This window comes from Gouania willdenowi, chromosome 6, assembly GCF_900634775.1.
Source record: "Gouania willdenowi chromosome 6, fGouWil2.1, whole genome shotgun sequence".
Lineage (NCBI taxonomy): Eukaryota > Metazoa > Chordata > Actinopteri > Blenniiformes > Gobiesocidae > Gouania > Gouania willdenowi.
Genome location: NC_041049.1, coordinates 37,609,349 through 37,628,506, shown reverse-complemented (window position 1 = coordinate 37,628,506; position 19,158 = coordinate 37,609,349). Strand labels below are relative to the sequence as shown.

General features: G+C 38.5%; 1 long non-coding RNA gene across 1 annotated transcript; it reads right to left on the bottom strand.

Annotated features, from left to right (window-relative positions):
• Positions 1–3,569: 3,569 nt before the first annotated feature.
• On the bottom strand, positions 3,570–3,961 carry LOC114464500 (uncharacterized). The gene is made up of 3 exons (XR_003674223.1): positions 3,900–3,961; positions 3,774–3,824; positions 3,570–3,701 (listed from the first exon to the last, which is right to left on the bottom strand). It is a non-coding gene; the product is annotated as an uncharacterized LOC114464500 (long non-coding RNA).
• Between the last annotated feature and the right edge of the window lie 15,197 nt (positions 3,962–19,158).

Below are 19,158 nucleotides of genomic sequence, written 5' to 3'. Positions count from 1 at the left end.
AAACCGCTCCATGTCCTCCGTGTTTTGAAAAAGAATTTTGAATGGCTGCAAAAACAACTCTTTTTCATCGTCGTCAATTTCCTCATCTGTAGAGTCATTCAGAAGCTGGCCACACTGCTGGAGAGCATATGCCAGCTCCTCTTCCTCAAACTGCAGGGCCGCTGGTACCTTCACCTGTGCTGCAAACTGGTGTGTGTTTTCCTCAACCCACTGTGCAGCTTTTCTGCCGTCTGCCACAATCCTTTGTTGTGCAGTCATTTATGTTAAAAAAAGGAAATAAGCCTTTAATACAACAAAAACATACTTTAATTCATCTCAGCACCCTATAGGACTTAACAGAGTTTTAATTCTACCTCCTCAGTAACCGTTTCCTCAGCATGACGTTGAGGAGAGTCTTGTTCTTGTTGTTCCTGTTTCAAATAATGTCTTGGTCAATGATTCAGATCCATAATCAATTTACATTTTTCCTATTCTTTCCCATTTATTTCAGAGCAACTGAACAATTTCTAGGTGAACACAATATATTTCTCACAAAAACAGATTTATCTAATACAAACACACACAGATGTAGGTAATAGATACAGAGATGTACGGAATATATACATGTAAATGACAAACCTCAGAGCTGGCTTCTAGTCTCCTCTTTTTCATTCTGAAAACTGGTTTCACCTCACCCAAAAGGAGTTCTTTTGATTCCTCCGTCCAATGAGCAAACCTTTTGCCATGGTTAACATGACAGGTTAGAGGAAAAAAAAAAAGGACAAAAATGACGCCATTCTCAAGTAAATCATTTTTGTTGTCAAATAAATGAGGTTTTCTTAAACTTTACCTTCCACAGTCAAAATTCTCGATAAACATGACACACCACCATTTTCTTAAAGCTGGCATATCAGCCTATATATATTTTTTTTTCTTTTTTTTTTTAAATCAGGCGGTCAAATCAAAAGTAAATTAACTCACTCAGTGCCCCCAACGAGATATCTCGTCATTTCAAATCCAAACGCTCAGCGCCATTAACGAGAACCTCGTCATTTGCGTTTTTTCACAGGGATTACTAGAAAACACCCTGGCGGAGGTCCCTCATCAATATCTAAGCTGTGGGGTGTTGTAGTGACCAACGGTGCCCTGACGATGGCAGCGGTGCACCTTTAGATGAGAGATTAGCCACTGATGCTACCATTAGCTGGAGAGGAGAAACAGGAACGAGTGAGATTATGGCGCTACAGAGTGATATTGTGACGTATCCAGCAGCTCACAGCACCACATACTAACACAGAACATGTGTGGACCTGAGTAGATTATTGATAATGTTGTGATCGTGAGATAAAACCATCAACTAACTGGGCCAAACGGGTCATTGCTGCATGTCGGGAGGAAGAGGAAGTTACATCTGTGTGCAGACTGACAGGAGGGAAAGTTGGAGGAATGCCAAAATACAGTAAGAATAGAGAAGACGCGGAGGAGAGAGGTAGAAGGAAGACACGGAGGAGAGAGGTAGAAGACGCGGAGGAGAGAGGTAAGTCACGCGAGATGTTCTGAGTCACGTGACAGTCTGTGAAAATTCAACATGGCGGCTCGCTGCCTTGACAAGCTTACCAACTTTGTTTACTTGCACATTAACGCTTCTCACCGTTAAATCCACGCCCCAAACGAGAGCCGACCACGCGCCCTCTCACCAGCCAGAGTGGAGGACCTCAAAGAGTTTATTGACCGATATTACGCCGAGTACGTGATGGAAACCGGACCGAAAGCCACGAGCACATCAGGTAAGTCTGCTAAACGCCGTAAAAATGAATTGACATCGACAGACACGTCAGATCTGGAGGCAGAATCCCACACCGAGGTCCTAAAATCCATCAATAAGAGGCTGGGTGTGGTCTACTTACTGCACCGAGATTTTCAGGAAATGAAAACCAGCCTGGAATTTGCATACCAACAAATTCAGGACTTACAAAAAGTCAATCAAGACATCCATTTGGCTTTATCTGCGGTGACCTCGGAGGCAAAAGAGCTGAAAAATGAAAACAAGCTTCTTAAAGAAACAGTCCTGGATATCCAATCTTGCAGTATGCGAGACAATGTAATATTCTCAGGCATCCCAGAAATCCCCAACGACGACCCAGAGGCTCTGCTGAAAAACTTCATGTCGTCTGTGCTTAAAATCCCGGCAGAAACCGTGAAAAACATCACCTTTCACCGTGTCCATCGTCTCGGTCCACGCAGAGGTAACCACCCACGCCCTATCATTGCCAAATTTGAACACTTTCAACAGAAAATCCAGGATAAAAGTAAAGGTAGGGAACTTAAAGGTACGCAATTCGGCATGAATGATCAATTCCCTCGAGAAATAAATGAACGCCGAAAAACCCTGTATCCTATTTTCTACAAGCTTTACATTGATGGCCAACTGTTTAGGGATTCTAACATCACCCCCTGGCTCTACTAAGAAAAATAAAATAAAATAAAACATTTAATAAAATTAAATGAAATTAAAAAAAAAAAAAAAAAAAGAAAGAAATTAAAAAAAAAAGAAAGAAAAAAAAAGGTGATTTATGAGTTAATATTGAAAGGATAATTCTCCACTCATGGTGTAGTTAAGGTAGCACTATTTGAAAGGTAAAATGTGTGTATATATATATATGTAGGTATGTGTATGTATATGTATATCTATATATGTGTGTATGTATGTTAACATAATAAAAAAAACACAACAAAAACGAATAAAAAACACAAAAAAAATGAAATAAAAACAATAATAATTCAAAATGTATGTGTATATATATATATATATATATATATATATATATATATATATATATATATATATATATATATATATATATATATATATATATATATATTTATCTGAAATAATTGAAATAATTTAAAAGAGAAATAAAATAAAATCATGGATATGTGTGTATATATACGTAAGTGTGTGTGTGTATGTATATGAACTGCGTATAATAAAAGATTTCTTACCCTTCCTTAGGGAGGGCTGGTGATGGTCACAATTAAGCAATAAAATAAATCAATTTATTTTATTGCAATAACAAAACATGCATTGCTGTCTCATAACAATTGCACTTCTTGTAGTGTTGACCTTTGACAGCATGTGCAGACAAGAAAAAAAAAAAAAAAATACAGTAAGAAATCCATTCAACTCTGACATAGACACCAAAATAATTATAATTTTGCCATCAAAAGCCCGGTCTCAGTGTTTTTTTTTTAATGTTTTATATAAGGAAACAATGTTCAGATGTTAGAGTTGTCACTAAAGCAAAAAAAAAAATAGCTTTAAAGTCACTGACAGGGTTTTGTTTACTAAAAGGCTCTTTTCTCAGCTTTTTGCTGATTTGTGTAAAACTTGCTCTATTCAATGGCTGATTACAAAAGAACGAAACAAGAAAAAAATGTTTTTTTTTTTTTTTCATGACAGTAGAGGCTTCAATCTTTCAGAATCTGGTGTCAGACTTCAGATAGTCATAGTAGAAAATATTCTGTGGGTCTTTAAAATCATTCAAACTGCTCAAAAACGGCTGGCACTGAGGGGTAGAAAATTTGAAAATGGCTGGCACTGAATGAGTTAAGTTAAACTGTAGTCAATTGTTTAACTTTTCATCAATTGAAAACTTTGAAAGAGCAAATGAACTTACCGCTGTGAAGTCATAGGGGGCTTCCAGTACCGTGTAAAGGGTATACTGTATATGAAAATATATTTTATGGTCAACAATTACACAGTGCATGGGCTACATAAATTAAATGCAACCCACCATCAAAATGAAGATTCCACAGTCAACCCCATATGGTTGTCTTGGAAAGTCCTTGAGTATAAAAAAGCAAATTTATTAGTGGTTCTACTGTTGTTTGCATATTATGAAATAGTTGTATATAACTACCTTTATGTCCAAACCAGTTGTTTCTTTCCACGTTCCTGGGTCCACAGACTGACAGAGGTTTCTACAGTTTAAGAAAACAAAAAGCTGGTTTCAGAGCTCAGAGAATGATTTCTATGTAACAATCGACACAAAACCTTCAAATCTACATTTAAAACGTGTACAGTTTTAATTTACATTATGACGAACCTCTACTAAATACTAAACCTTTTTTAATGGACACACAAATACAATAATAACTGAAACGATATTTTTTAATTTCCCAGGGTGAACTGTGTTATTATAAAAACGCACTCGATTACGACTGTTATTACAATCTACAGGTATCAAAATTAACCCTTGCACTAATTTCAATGGCATGACATAATAGAAAGCTTTAAAATGTTACCTATTTTGAAAGAAAAATAGCCCACATTAGCTCGGCCTCATTTAAAAAAATGCTTTGTGCTAATGTTGTTATTGTATTTTACATCGACAGATGATCTGAAGAAACTAATTGAGGATTAATAATTTTATCGATAATTTAACATAAACAAAACTCTTTACTTACCATGTTCTGAGAAAGGCTGATCCGAGAAAAAGCACACATGTAACACTACTGTCTTCTTCTTCTTCTTCTAATGGTTTCCGGCAGGCTGTACACTAAAAGAAGCGTAATGCTGCCCTCTTCTGTTCACTTAGAGTCACTCCATTTTAGATTCTCAAATAGAGGTTGGAAGATTGGAGATATCTCACGACTGCCTTATCTATTAAAATCGACTCTGTTCTTGATGCAAATATTGACTTTATTGAAAACACTGTCAGCCCAAGAGTTGAAAGTTCTTTAAATAACGTTCCCCTTTCAACAGAATAACATCCACAGGCCAATAGAACATGGGAAATAGTCTCAAGTTGACCACACTGACATAATCCATCCGGATGTTTGCCTATTCGATTTAAATATGCAGCTAGTCCACAATGCCCCAGTCTTAATCTGGTTATCTTAACTTGATTTGATCGGCAAGTTGCCCACAGGAGTCTAGTGCCCTGCACACAAGGTTGACACTTAAAATAATGCCTCCCTCTAGACTCATTCTCCCACTCCCTTTGCCATTGCTGATACACAGTAGCTAACACTACTGTCTCGTCTAACAATAGAAGAAGAAGAGTTGCTTTTTCTTCTTTGGTTGTTGATGGCAGTTGGTACCCAAAATGTTGCATTACTGCCACCTTCAGGAGAAAAGCTGCTGTGCAGGAGCCCATATATGGAGGGTTAGCTTCCGGAACGGGGCATGGAGGACCGGGCATGGAGATTCTGCAGCTGGACCCTTCTCGCATTAACAACATTTTTCCTCATTTTCCTCCATGTGCTCCCTCACAGTGTTTCTACACGTTCGCTCGTACTCTCTCTCTCTTTCTCTCTCTCTCTCAGTCTTGTACTCCCTGTGCGCTCAGCTCTGCCCGTACGCTCGCTCAGCATAACACAGCGTTACAATATCCCACAAAGTCAGCCAAACAGGAGTCAGACCAGACAAGGCAAATTCTGATTGGCTGTTTCGGGAACCAATTCTAACGTTGTAAGGAAGTGACCCTAAAACCCTAACCCTACGCCACTTCCGTCACTCGCAATCTTTACAACAGAGCTGCTGGGATGTGGTATTTGAAAGAAAACTGACCATACGTTTGTTAAATATTTTAAGTACACATTTAAATATGTACCCCCGCGACCCTGTTCAAACGGGAATAAGCGGGTATGAAGATGGATGGATGGATTTAAATATGTGACAGCATTGTTGTGTTTTTAATTGTTAATTTAAAAAAAAGGGGTGTCACATTATTGACTATTGCTTGCTAAAACTGCTCTGTTTTGCACTTTATTATAACTTTTACACAAAATATAATTTTGAGTTCTTGCAAAAAATATTTTGTGTGCTCAAAACTGCGCAATATTTGCTCATAAATATGGCACAAAAATAACGCCATAACACTGCTGGTCGAGACCACTGAACTGAGGTTCACTTTGAGAGCCCTCCACCAAGTTGACCCCAAACAGATGTGCAATCAGGTCCTCCTGGAACTGCTGCCTGCTCTTGGGCTTCATCTGCAGGCTGGCACAGGACACTTGAAAAATAAAAATAGAAATAGTTATTTATTGTCATTTCATTCCATATCCTCATCAAAAAATATATATATACATTTGTAGAGAAACACACATGTAATCATAGTAATACATACTAAATGTTGTGTTTTACGCGACACACACAGCTGATAGTAACGGAACCTGAAAGCACAATAGTGTAGCATGGACTTTTTACACTGCTCTGAATCTTAAAATGTCACCAAACAATAAAAGCATACATTTTCACACACAGTAATGTAAATAAAGTAAAAACCAGCTACAAAAAAGCTGAATGAATGAAGATTTTCATTCATTCAGACTTTTAAACCAGGAAATTGAACTTTTATAAATTTACCTTTCTTCATCAGAAACTGCTCCTCCAGAGGCTCCTTTGAGGTCAAACATGTGTGTGCACCTCTGTGGAAGTTTCCTCATTTTAATATGCACATACCAGGATGTGTTGCTGGTGACACAGTCAGTGTTAAAGGGTTAAGAAAGTTTACATTGAGCTTAACTTTAGAAACCAAAGGTTCTCTAACACCCCCTCCCTCTGATCATCATCATTATTCCTCAGCAATATGAGGTGATGCAAATTAACTTTTAATGTCCCAAACTAACCCCCTCTTCCTTGCTGCCCTCTTTTTTTTTCATATCATTCCCTCTAATAAAGTTGATCTAACCCTTCCTTTTAAGAGCTGCTGACGGTCACAACTAAACAACAAAATTAATAGATTTGTTTATCTTTTTGTTATTTTGTTAGAATGAATTTTGCACATAGAGTTCATGTTTGATAACGTGCAGAGAATATAAAAGAAGAAGAAAGTGTTTGATAAGCAGGTACCGCCCTCTCTCGGAGACCTAAGTCTAATCCCACTGGAACAACTGGAAAATATGAACCTAACCACACATTATCAACACAATAACAACACAATCAATACTAACTAATGCTAATAGAACAATTAGAGTGGTTGATGTAAACTCTGTGTGTTAGTTTGTACATGTTTACCAAGTAGGACATGGGGCATGAGAAACTAAAATACTTTTATTACCAGATCAATAATGAAACCCAAAGTCCACGTCTCAGTTTGTAACTGAAGCACAATCAGCAGGATCCAGACATGATGCAGTCATAAGGTCACAGTCTAAGTATTACAGGCTGTCTCTGCCATAGTACAATGGACTCAAAAGAACAACTGGGACTTTGGATATCGACGCTGAAATGTTTACCAGCAGAACGAGGAGGCATTTGATCCTTAAAAGATGATTTCATGTCACAGAAGAACATTTATAAGAACATTTAAAACATCTCACAGTGAAGAAACATCTGGACAGGGTTTAAAAGTCAAGTTGTTTATTTTAAAGTGTAGTGTTCCATGCGCTTATGGAATAAAAAGTTAAATAAACGTTTTAATAAGATAAATGATCAGATGCTGCTAATGAAATGAGACGAATATGACGTCACGTTGTGTCTGTCAACCATTAAATCCAATGAAATATGTGAGTGAAACAACAGATGATAATGATGAGGATGATGATGAAGGTCAAGGACAGAAGGTTCCATATGTGATCTTATCTTTGTTATCTGTGAAGAAGCAGAAGCTCCAGCAGATGTCGGGGGTCATATCTGTAGAGACTTGTTACTTAATACACTAACCACCCCCACACACACACACACACACACACACACCAATACACTAACCCCTCGCTTAATAGTACGTTTAAAAAAAGCTGTTTTATCAATATGTTTTCTATTTTCTGTGTGAGAGCAGTACGTGTTACACCTTGTGGTATATATATATATATATATATATATATATATATATATATATATATATATACATATATATACTGTATATATATATATATGTATATATATCAGGGCCAGATTAACACTTCGCTGTACCCAGGCCAACAATTTTCAAGGTCCCCAATATCACGACCCCAGGATTACTATAATATGGCAAAAGAATAAATAAATTCCAGTAATATACATACATTTACTCACTACACCAATATCTACCTGTCATCAAGTGTATTTTGATGTACAAATGTGCAAATGCTCATAGAAATAAAAATGCACCACTATATCCTCTTGTCAAAGTCCCTGGCTCACATATGATGCTACGAAAATAAAACACATCAGCATCAGTATAATCTGGCAAAACATAAACATCTGGAAACCTGTCAATTTCTTTCAAAGAATTGCTGATCTCGTACCCCCTCAGACATTTAAAGTGTAGACATGTATCCCCTACTCCTGCACACTTAAAAAACATAATAATGTAATGTACTATACAATGTAGCCTTACAGTGAAATGTATCTCTGAACTTCACCTATCTTGTTGAGGAATTATTTAGTTTGTTACAAAGGGAAGAGATTTAGTTATGATACCGGACGCTATCAACATTGAAAAATATGTCCTTTCATGCTAAAATACTTTGTATTATGCTCTAACAAAGAGGTGGTAGGCTATAGCATATTGATAACCGTATAAATGGATTAATTTGAGATTTCATTAAAGAAACAAGTTTGATTGTTCATTTGAATTTATTACACACACGCACATGCACACACGCACGCATGCACACACATACACACACAATGTATTGTAGATTTAATATTTTTTTTATTAATAATAATAATAATAATAATAATAATAATAATAATAATAATTTTTGGTATGGGTGATCTCTGTGCTCTTCTATGGTTACCCTGTAAATTTCACAGCCCTCAACATATTACTTCAGCTGAAATAAAGGTTTGTTTATTTATATGTTATGTAGTAATAAGCCACGCCCACTTTGACCAATCGCGATTCACTTCAAGATAGGAGATATACATTTCTCATAATTCAGTGCCCCCTAGAGGCCAAAGTTATTCAAATTTGGCTCATACCCCCACTGCCTCATGGCAAACAAGGATCTAAGAATTGGTGGTGTTAGCAATTATTTTGACCAAGATATGCAACAGTTTGCGTTTTATTAGCGAGCTAGAAAAGTTTACTCGTTTATATTTTGCGCATATTTTGCCCGAACAAAATTTTTGCTGAACTGTACATCAGGTCCAACTGAAGACTCTACGTGCAAAGTTTCACGCTGATTGGACAAAACCCCAAAGAGGAATTTGAAAAGGTATGTTTTTGATATGTCGTGACTTACAAAGATCTATGTGCTGTGGGAGTAGGCGTGGCCTATGTCAGAAGATGCGACTTTATGTATGAAACATGTGGATATGAAGTTTTTAAAGATGTGAATTAAGTTGTGAAAGTTAAAGGCCAAAATGTTTTTGAAATTATAGCGCCACCTAGTGGTGCACTTTTTGGTATGGATGATCTGTGTGCTCTTATATAGTTACCCTGTAAATTTCACTGCCCTCAACATAATAATTCAGCAGAATTAAATGTTTGTTTATTTATGTGTTATGATGTAATAAGCCACGCCCACTTTGACCAATCGCGAATAACTTTGAAATATCGCCTTAGGAGGGACCCAAGATCATATCCTCCAAATTTGGTAAAAATTGGTCATGCCATTTAAGAGATATAAATATTTGTTATTTGTAGTGCCCCCTAGTGGTCTACATCATTCAAATGTGGCGTATTTCCTCACAGTCACATGCCAACTAAGGATCTCAGATTTGGTGTTGTTAGCATTTATTTTGACCGAGATATGCGCCTGTTTGCATTTTTATAGCTAGCTAGAAAACTTTACTCACTAATAATTTGCGCATAATTTACCCGAACAAACTCATAGGGTTAACTGGAGATTACGTCCAACTGAAGACTCTACGTGCTCTAAGTTTCACACTGATTGGACAAAACCCCAAGGAGGAGTTCGAAAAAGTAGGTTTTCGAGTTTTTGCGATTTTGCTACGAGACAAGTTGAGGCGGAAATGGGCGTGGCCTAGCCCAGGTGATTCAATGTTATTCAAGGAATCTGTGGATACGAAGGTTTTAAATTTTCAACAAACGGTGTGGGAGATACTGGCCAAAACGCTTTGACCTTTGCTATAGCACCACCTGCTGGCGGACATATGTGAATTTTTCCGTCCAAGGTACACGGGGTTGTCTGGACTCAACCCCCAAGGGGCATCGCCCTACCTTGCACGGTTTAGCCTGCAGCACCACTTTTAACAGGGGAAACATAATAATAATATATATAATAATAATAATAAAAATCTTTGCGATTACAATAGGGTTCCTAGCACCGCTGGTCCTAGGAACCGCGTATGCTTACATACGCGGTTCCCTGGCTTGGCCCCCTAATAATAATAATATACTTCTATATTATAAAATATGATGTAAAATTATATAATCTAAAAATACATTATATAAAACAAAACAAAAATTAACAGAATAAAGTTGAACTGTATTAATCATATTTTATGTTTTATTATTTATTTATTTATTATTAACACTTCTGTCCCAATATGCAAAATAAGAACGATGATACAATTTTTTTAAAAATTTGTATTCAATACACTTTGATAAGAATTACGGCATATTGTTAATTGCACTTTTTTATTTGAAAAAAACAAATGTGAAAAATAATAATAGATTTTATTGTTCTTCATTTGATTCCCATGAAAAAATCCTTTTTTTGTTTATTTGATTCAAATTCAAGCCACTTTGAAGGATAACTATATTCTTAATATCATTGTCAAAGTTTCTTTTTTTTTTTAACAAATATTTCTTTTTTTTTTTCAGTGAAAAGATGTACCTTATTTTTTTTAAAAAATACATCACTAATTTATAAACGCAGAAAAAACTAATGGTAAAAAAAAACATGTTTAGCAAAGTGTGATATTAACTTTTGTCTTCCATATGAATCATATATATCTCTGTTAGTATGTAATACACCTACTCTTTTTAGATGACATGGGAAATTAAAGACAGATGGGGTCGCACCATCTCTAAGCCTGACAATCCGACCCCTCCTGTCAAAATGATCAGTTTTGAAGTGTTCACTACAGAGCACTGATGAATTAGTAGCAACAAAACCCTCCTGTTTTAAAACAACTTACTTGTGAATAGTAATCTCACAGGATCTGGTTTTAATACTGCGCTGGTTATTGCAATTAAAAGCTGTACAAACACCGGCATAGTCGTTCTCTAATGCTGCGTTCACACCAAACGCGGTTTCTGCAGGACCGTTCGCATCTGTCGCGCGAAACCATCCGCAGGATTCGCGGGATCAAAAAATGTTTCCCTATTTGCTTCATATTCGCGTCTGAAGCGAAGCTCCGCCCACCAGACTCCCAAACGGCGACAACCAGGCTCTGTTTGTTTCCACCATCAACGATGGAGGACCCCCGTCAATTCACTGCTCCTAACCTCGGAAGGGGAAGAAACGTCGGCTTTCCTAGCTTCACCAGGTTAACCAGCGCTACATCCAACTGGGTGAGCTTCACTGACTGCTTCAGGAGCTACGCCTGGATGATAATTGCTTCCAGCGCTACCTGTGGATGACCAGCGCCCGATTCGACGACCTGCTGGGTCGGATTGGCCCACGGATGTCCCGGCAGGATACCAACTACCGGAGCTCCGTCTCTGCAGCCGAAAAACTGTCTGTCTGTCTCCGGTAAGTTTCATAAGCAACCGAAGATGCCATGATTCATCAGACACATCTCTTAAATACACAATAAAGATAGATAGATATTATATTAATCCCAAGGGAATTTAAAAGCAGAATTATTAAAATTATTGTTTTCTGGAGATACCTATTCTGGGAGATAAGGCCTGCTTTATTATTGTCTTTATCATAAATATATTACAACTATAATAAAAGTTAATCATTATAATAAATTATTTACTATTGTTATTTTTTGTCCTCTGGAGACCTATTCTGGAAGATGAGGCTTGTTTCATTAATATTTATTGTTTTTAACTCTTATTCATAAATCATTATTTATTTACTACTGTTAATTATTGTCATCTGGCAACACATTCTGAGAGAAAAGGCCTGTTCTCTCTCTAATCTCTCCACCTTTTATGCACACGTACACACCCACATTATATATATCTGATTATCAATGATCTGAGCTTTTCTATGTTCACTGTGCAGGTATCTAGCCACAGGTGACTCCTTCAGGACCACAGCTAACAGCTATGGACGAGAGGTCTTCACATCGTACTTCTCTGCAGGAGCCGTTCCATGGCTAGACATATTGCACCAGCACACCCAAAACGACTATTTTAAGAGCCAACCTCATACTTCTATAGAGCAAACTTCCTATTGTATTAACATGTGTATAATAAATATGGAAGAATGGGGAGAGAAACGTCTGTCAGCTTCATTTTTAACCAGAAAGAAATAATCCAAGAAACCTCACCTCGGAAAGTAATTTAAGGCATTAAATGTCTCACAGAGAATCAATATGAGGAAACTATATATTCTTGTATGAACAAAATATATAACCTTGATGTGGTGAACACATAGCTGTTAAAATGCATTGATAGAAATTAAAAAGAAAGCAAAAGTACACTTTAAAATGTGTTTTTAATCAACAATTCTGAAAGAACACCATGTACATTAACATAATACCTCAATTTTAAACAAACTATTTACTTCAATATTATAATACTTACATAATAAACAAACTAGTATAAACAACTATTCACAATGTGGTTCCTGCCATGCAAAGAGTGCCGCCCACCCCAGCCCATCCAGCCCAATCCAAAACCTAATTAAAATTTTCCAAATTTAGTGTTACCGGATGATAATCAAGAAGTTTAAAACTTTGAAATTTAACGTTCCTTAAATTTTGGTGGCACTTTTTGCAGGATAGGAAGCAGGTCTCTGAAAAACATCTCATCCTCAGTCAGAGCTGGTGGTGAGGAGGTGGTCTCCTGAAGGTCTGTAGGATAAGCTGCTCCACCTCTCTTGGAGAGCCTTGGCTGGACCTCTTCTTTGCTCTTTTTCCTTAAAAATAAACAAACACATTATATATATATATATAATAGCTTATCAAGTCACTGTTACTTAAATAAGATCATAGATATATTTAAATTAAACATTATATGAGGTAATGATCAACATTGTCATCACTGATATACCAAGCATTTATAGATACATTTTATTTATAACAGAATGCAAAACAACTTCTGTCATGTTCATATCAGATGGTTTGGCGGCACTTGTTTCTGCAGGAGATGCTGCTGTAGCACCATCACCATCATCAGCATCTTCTCCTGCTCCCTGAGCACTATCTGTTCCCCCTCCCTGTCCTTCTCCATCACTCATCTGATTGTTTACCTCTGAGTGACAGCAAACAATATATGAAACACATGACTATAGATTTTAAATCACTATACTAGATTTAGATCCCCCCACTAGAAGAAGCCCTGTGATGCATAAAGGCCTGAATATTACCCTTGTATATATTTCTACATGTCTGCACTGATAAACAAACCTCCAGTCTCTGATGGTTGACCATACTCTGTGGTCCTGTCTTCCTCAACCCTCTACCCCATGTTGCTGCTTGTCTCTCGCGGTGAAACAAAGGGGTCTATGAAGGACATGACCACAGAGTATTTCCACCGTTTGGATGTTCCTGCAGCTGACCCACTACGCTTCTCCTGACTTTTTTTTCCTCTCATAACCCATAAGTGAAAATAGCTGGTGTTAGCGGCTAATGCTATCATTAGCTAATGCTATCCTCACTCACTGTCGACTTTCAAAGATGAAAACTACAGAGAGAACATTTACCTGCTGCTCCACCTCCTCGCTGATTCTCCTCCACACCAAATCCTTCCTTGTCCTGGTCCCGGTTAAAATAACTGCGCGTCACGCGAAACAGCCGCTGGAGTTCAATATTTTCAACTCAAGCGAACGGCGAATAACGCGAAAATCGGGAGCGCGCTTGCAGCAGCCTTTGCTTTCCATGCGTGAAACAGTCCGCGCCGCCCCACCGGCGAATAATTCGCCTCCCAGCGCGTCTAAACCATTGACTTTGCATGTAATCTGTTCGCTTGTGCCGCAGAAACCGCGTATGGTGTGAACGCAGCATTATGCTATCATAGAGTGAGGAAACCTTACTAATATGGCTGTGACGTTTCAAGCGTTCCAGCACGTAATGAGGCGTCTACGTATATAATGTCTATGTTCCTGACTGCTTCTCTAGTTATATTTGAATTTCATAATTTACTCATGTACCCCTTGTGACTTTTTGCGTACCCCTGGGGTTCCCGTACCCCACTTTTAGAAGCTAGGTTTTAGATCACATTACTTCAATGAAGAACTGCAGACATTGTTGGTGCTCTGCCTGATGAAGGGCGTGAGCCCCAAACGTTACACTTTCATTAAACCTCTCTATTGGAGCTGTATCTGGTGTGTGGACTCACTTTAGCTACTTTAAAATGAAATTTTACTCATCCACAGCCTAAAAGCTTAAATCCCTGCTAATTTATCAAGACAATTCTTTATATTTTGGTCAAGAAAAAGTGGATAAGTCAGGCTGGTGAGTGCGAGCCCGTGCAGTAATAACGTGGGTTTTTTTTTAAAATTAATTAGGGTCCGATGTCCCAGAATGGGACAGAGGAACCTATTGTTTTCGCTTTTATTTATTATTATTATGTACCTCCCCACTTTGAACGCTAATTCGACCCCCTAAAAACGCCCGAAAACTCACCAAAAATTGCACGCACCTCGCGCCTGGCGAAAAATTCGATAATTTGGTGGCGTGAAAAAAAACGATGGAACCGCACGACCGCCAGGTTTGACCGATATGTACGAAAATTGCCACATGTAGTCTTCGCCCCAGAATGAGCAAAAAGTTACATTGTGACCCCGCCCAAAACTAAACAGGAAGTCAGCCATCTTGGGTCAAAGGTCAAAAATGGCGTTTCGCCCTCGAAACGCATCTGCGCGAACTAGTCTGAGGGGATTCATCCGATTCGCTTAAAACTTGGCAACACCACTTAGGACCCATTGAAGATAAAAATTTATCGAAAGAATTTGCGTATCTGTCACGGTTTGGTCGTGGCGCCGCCACAAAAATGCAATGCTAATTTTTGTTAGCACGCAGAAATGTCCAAATCTCCATAACTCTGGCACACAAACTACGATCAGCTTCAAATTTCACACAAAGGACATGTGCCCAAACTTGGTCATGACTGCTTTGAAACATTTCCCATCATGCATTGTGTTTTCGACCGGTGGCATTTATGGTCATGTACACGGTTAGCATCAGCAGGACACCGTTCTAGGAAAAAGCTTATAACTCTAGAATGCAAAGTTCAAACTGCTTCATATTTGATACACATGATGACCGTACAGCCATAAACAAAACTCGAGAACCAATTTACCCATAATGCCTTGCGTTCTCAGAGGGCGCCGCTTCTGTGGTCGTCCAACACGAGCAGCTGTAGCGGACAGACGATATGTCGTGTTGACTTCAAAACACTGTAGGATGAACCCCCATCATGGCCAGTGGGAGGGGCCTATAATCACACAGGAAAATCTTTCGCCATAACTACGCCGTTATACAAAAACGCTTACAACTCCAGAATGCAAAGTTCAAAGTGCTTCATATTTGGTACACATGATGACCGTACAGCCCCAAACAACAAACGATAACCAAAAACACCCACAATGCCTTGCGCTCTCAGAGGGCGCCGCTTCTTGGGCCGTCCTACGCCAGCAGCTCTAGCGGCAAGACGACATGTCGTGTTGACTTCAAAACACTGTAGGATGAATCTTATTAGATGGAAGCACATTGCTATGGCAAATAGAGCTGGCTGTGAAAAGTGGGAGGGGCCTATCATGACACAGGAAAATCCTTCGCCATAACTACGCTGTTATACGAAAACACTTACAACTCCAGGCCAATTCCCAAATCCCCAACAGTGGTATACGTGACCGTGGGTTACCGCCCCCGGCCGCTTCATCGGACCCTATGACGCCGCTCGCGGCTTTAATTTTATTTATTTTTAATAATGTGTTTTGATCTATTCTGAATGTGTTTCTGCTTATGCTCCAATAACAGCTGAGGTTTGTTTAATAATTATATCCAGTCTTAGTTACATTTTGCTGCTGCTCCACTAATCCACTCAGATCTACACAAGCTCAGACCTGATGTGAGATCTGATCATATAGCGTATATCACGTCACTATTGATAAATACTGCAGCTTGGTGAATTTGGGCTTGTCGTACGCTCAGATCTAAACGTACCAACGATTGATCAATGAGGGCCTGTCAGTCTATTTGGGTGTGGTGGGCTTGTCAGGAGTCTGAATGGGAGAAAACAGGTAAGAGAAGCATCTGTGGAACCATAACAAAGGACAGAGTCCCACATCTACAGGATCTGAACATATAGAACTACTTTAATGAGGTTCAATCCTCCCACTCTGGAGAAGATGAATCCATGTTATCTGATGAATGAGAGAACAGCTGCTCTGTGAATGGTTTTTATTTACAACATTTTACCAATACATGCTGTTACCATAGGAACACAAACAACCTAAATATTGTAAGCTTCTGAATCAGAACAAACGAGCTCAGTCCAGGTGAAGTTTTATTTATGCTTTTTTAATCCACTGAATTAAATGTGCGTTTGTCTGTATTTATTGCTATTAGTCTTCTGTTAGACCTGTTAAATCTATGTTGGACCATACTCTATTGCACAAATCCTACATCAATATCATCCGGTCAGCATATTTCCACCTCTGTAACATCAATCGCCTCCTCCCCTCCCTCACCCCTCACACTGCTGTTATCCTTGTCCAGAGTCTCGTCACTTACTGGCTTGATTACTACAATTACCAAAATCCTGTAAAGTGATGTTGGGTGACCTGATTTTTCCAAATAGATAGTATTATTATTATTATTATTATTATTAGTTAAATTGACTTCTTTTATATAGCGCTTTACAATATCAGCTGATTCACCCATTCACACTCACATTCACATATCAGTGGGACTGAGCAGCCATGCAAGGCGCTAGTCAACTACTGGGAGCAATTTAAGGTTCAAAGTCTTGCCCATGGACACTTCAACACATGGACAGGTATAGACTAGGATCAAACCCCCGATCTCTCGATCAGAAAACGACTTCTACCACCTGAGCAACGATCGATGGAGGTGTTCTGTGATTTGCTGCATTACCGTCAAACTAAAATATTCTGATATCGTCACCAGTGCATTAGCAGCATTAGCAGTGGTTTGTAAAGCGAAAATTGTGGTGAGACTTTAGCATCTTACACAATGACTACGGAATTACGTGGAGTCAAATTAAGCATCAGGGGAATATCCTAATGCCACTTAATGGATCTCTCTCTGTGTGTGTGTGTGTGTGTGTGTGTGTGTGTGTGTGTGTGTGTGTGTGTGTGTGTGTGTGTGTGTGTGTGTGTGTGTGTGCGTGTGTGCGTGTGTGTGTGTGTGCGTGCGTGCGTGCGTGTGAGACACGTTGGCTTTGTGGTCAAAAAGCATTAGTGAATTGAAGGGAAGAGTTTGAAGTTAACAGTGGTGTTTCCAGCATGTGGTTAGCTTCCATCAATGCGTCTCGACCACAGATTACATATGAAGTTGATTTGTGTGTATGTGCAAACAACCTGTGAGACTCAGAAAAGATGAATAAAGCTTTGAGTGCTTCCATTACTACGTCAGCGTATGATTCTGTCTTTAACCAACAGAAAACTTTTAGCGATAAAAGGCCTTCGATCAATAACATAGATGTTAAGGTGATTGAGTTAAGGTCGATTGATTAGCTTTTTATCTGCTGTTTAGGCAGTTAAACCAAAAACCAGTAAGTTAGATTAAATTGGGGAAATGCTGGTGTTTATTTTGTGAAAACTCTATGACATTGAATACATTAATGTACTGTCCATTGAAAGAATGCAGAGTCAGTTTGTTTTCACCGCATATTAGTGCAGATATCATCAGTTTTAGTAAAATTATCTTTTATAAAACTGCTGATGATGAAAACTCTACCACTGAAGTTTAAATCCCTTCGTTGTTTTTTTTTTGTTTTTCTCTCTTTTTTCACCTTGTCTGCACATGCTGTTGAAGGTCAACACTACATGAAGTGCAATCTTTTTACAACAGCAATGCATGTTTTGTTATTGCAATTGAATAAATGAATTTATTTTATTGCATAATTGTGACCATCTTCAGCCCTCCCTAAAGAAATTAAGAAAAACTTTATCAAAGGGAGAATATAAAAAGTGAGGGCACTAGGTGAGAGGGAAGGGAACAGCTAAGAGGGAGTAAGGGTAGGAAATGGAAGGGGTGGTGAAGAGTCGACTGTTTTAAGGTGGGAGTGAAATGTGATGTTATAGTTGTGCATTATATGCTTATTGTGTTGTGTAATCAGCAGTGGCATGCACAGGTAGACACTAGGTTTTTGCCCTCTGGACCAAGCAAGTGCCCTTTTGAAAGTTTTTTTTTCTCTTTTTTTCTTGTGGCCCATGCTGATGTGTAAGTGCTCGTTGATTAAAAGCATGTGATAATAATGCCCCGATTAAAATTCCCTCCACCCCCACCCCACCCACACACACCTCTGTCAATGTGAACAAGCAGAGCGGACACAAACGGAGGCGCATTGTAGCAGCAGACAGTGCACAGCTGCAGCTCAAACACACCTCCTGCCCTGCCCACCAGCCAGGTAACATAAATTTATGCATTTATTTGTCTCTGTTGTGAAGTAGCCTGTCTCAACGCTCCACAGCTGGGCATAAATTAGCCGACTGCTCACCTGCTTAACAAGCTAGACACTAGGAATGGGCAATATTGACTAAAAAAAATTATCCCGATAATTTCTAGTATTATCACGATAATGGTATAAATCACGTTAAATAAGAGCTCTAAATGTATTTTAAAAATTACAACATAGTGTAAACAGGTTCCTTACAAACACAAATACATCTGAATACATCAACACTAGACACATTAAAAAAGGCTACAATATCTGCTGAGTCACAGAGTTCATGAGCTGATATTTTATGGAATTGATTTGTGCATGTGGATCACTCTATTAGTGTTACTGTATGCAATTTATTTAGTTTTAGTTGAGTTTCCAGTTCATAATCGTTGCTGCAGGTTCATCTATGTCCCCGTGTTTAAACAGCGTTCTGCTCCAGAGAATACCAAGTCGTTGACAACAAACAGAGGCAGTTTTGGCCCGTGGAACAAGGCTTTTTTTGAAGCATTCTTGGCTAAATTGAGGG